Raw genomic sequence first — 2500 nt, 5'->3', positions numbered from 1 at the left:
AATTTACTTCGGGGGTAAAAGGAAGCCCTCAACTTAAGCCTAAAAAAATAAACAAATCCAAAGCACAATAGTTTGCGTGATACAATATCCATTTGCAGAACGTCCTCTTATCTTATCTCTATCTTTTAACATGACAATACACAAGTTGACACGAAGAGTAACACGAGGCCGCGCACAGTGTTTTACCAGAACGACCAAATGTTTACACGTATTGTCTTCACGCTGATAGAAACGTCTTAACCAAATGTTTGTAGTTTCTGTGAACTGCTGTTTGAAGAGTCGTGGCACACACGGGTACATAAATATTGTCTGTCGGCGAAACAGAACATGGACGAAGGAAAAATAATGTGGATAAGGAGTTTCGTATCATCAAGGATCTTGTATATTTTCAAAGCGTTTTTTTTTTTTTTTTTTTTTTTTTTTTTTTTGGCAAAACGAAATTGGTCTGCTTACGTTTTCCACACATGTATGTATTAATAAATCATATTCCTTTTCCTATTCAACAATTACATTCCAATTCTAAGAAGAAAATCCTGAAGAAATGATCAAGTTACGTAAAAGATATATAGAAAATCACTCAACGATTGGCAAGCACTGCGCAGAATGCCGATCAGTGTCAATATATCACTTTGCGAGTGACTCGAGAAAAAAGTATTCCGGCAAATATCAAGCAGAGAATGAGTGAAACGATCCTCGTTGAAGTGGTGTTGGAAGCCTTTTCCTCCATCCCAGTTTCTTCTTCGCCCTCTGCTCTTTTCCATTCCTCTGCTGTTCCCTTTCTTTTGTGTTTATCATTCACTATCTGTCAGTCCCATTGCCTTTGTTCTTTTTCTGCCTCCTCTTTGTTCTTACTTATCCCTCCCCTTGTTCCTCCTCCTCCTCCTCCACCACCACTATCAACTCCTCCTCCACTACACACCACCACCTCCATCAACTCCTCTTCCACTGTAAACCGAAAGTCCACCACTACATCAATTGCCTCCCCTTCCTCCACCTCTTACTCTCCCCCCACCTCCTCTCCTCTTCCTCCTTTGCACTCCTCTCCCTTTTCTCCCCCCTCCTCTTGCCCCCATGCTCCTCCCCCTCCCCCTTCCACTCTTACCTTTCTCTTATTTGGGTCTGGCTCTGGGTCGTGCGAGACACCAAGGAGAACCCCTTCCCGGGCGGGCGAAGGTGAGCGCCATCCAGGCAGATTCCAGGGCAGGTGGGAGTGCTCGGCGTGACCTGCAGGCCGGCCGGACGTGACCCACGGGCTACCTGGACATGACCTGAGAAAATACTGGAACATATTTGCCATTTCGTGTTTTTGGGAGGTATTGGTTTGTATAGAAACGGGCGTTTTCACACTCGTGGTAGCTAGTGCATGTGACCTGTGAGATTGTTGCAGGTGACCCGTGAAATTCCTGGAGGCGAGCTACATCGATGCAGCTGTTTGTTGCACCGGGACACTACTGGATTTATTTAGGTTGTGATATCTGTTCCTTGTAGCCAATTGTGGAGTTCTTTGGAAAATTTCTATGAGTCGTTCAGAATATAAATATCTGAGTAACGTAGATGCCGTGCAAAGATATGCTATGAATAGAAATAATGCATATTCAGCTATTTTTCAAAGAAAGTTAAATTTCAGCAATATTACAGTTAGTTTTTCTGAGGGCAAGGTATCTGTGTCATCATAATACACCTAATTTTATTTTGAAGAACCGCCTACTTGTCCTACTTGGTTGAGACGGTAAAGAGTCACAGGACCATGAATGTGTCTAGACGTGTCTGACCAAATGAGCGTGCGGGCCCGGCCTGTGACTGGTAGAATTAGTCCAGTTGATGGGCAGAGCGCGAGACCGTGACCTGTGACCGCTGGCCTCAGTATAACACCTCTCGCCTCGGTGAGAGCCAAGCACACGCCGCACGCGAGCCCGGCTGCGCAAGGGCCGACCGATATATCAAATGGTAAATGGACCTTCCGCCGAAAAACGATCTGTAACGTGAAGATGGCTGTGCTCCAGAAAGGATGTTTCGTACAAGATTTATGCATGCGTGTCATTTACTCTAGAATATGAAAATGGACTAAGTTCAGATTTCATGATTTTCATTTATCTATTTCTGTATTTGATTTTGAAATGCATTTCAATTGAAATATTCAGTTGGGAACTGAAGAGTACGAAATAACAGTCAAGGCAATACACGCCACTTAATACATTATTTTTGACGAAATGATCTCGAGGAAAATGTTCACCAATTTACCATGTAAGGGTCCTTTTCGCCAGTCACGTCACCATCGCTTAACAAAAGGCCTTTGAATGAGATACCAAACAAACGAGAGGGTGAACTCGAACCTCAAGATGGCAACTTGGCACCAACAACAACTGCCGCGTCACCCCGGCAAACACTTATAGCTTAAGAGGTCACAAGCACGGCGTGGCGTTCCTTAAGGGGGAGGGGAGGGAAGGGGAAGGGGTGGACGGGCTATAGTGTAGGGGGTGTAGTAAGGAGGCGGAGAGTG

This window comes from Penaeus japonicus, unplaced genomic scaffold (genome assembly GCF_977035675.1).
Source record: "Penaeus japonicus unplaced genomic scaffold, GWHDUDI00000001_assembly GWHDUDI00000011, whole genome shotgun sequence".
NCBI classification, from domain to species: Eukaryota; Metazoa; Arthropoda; class Malacostraca; order Decapoda; family Penaeidae; genus Penaeus; species Penaeus japonicus.
The sequence above is the reverse complement of the archived record's forward strand: the minus strand, read 5'-3'. Positions refer to the sequence as shown.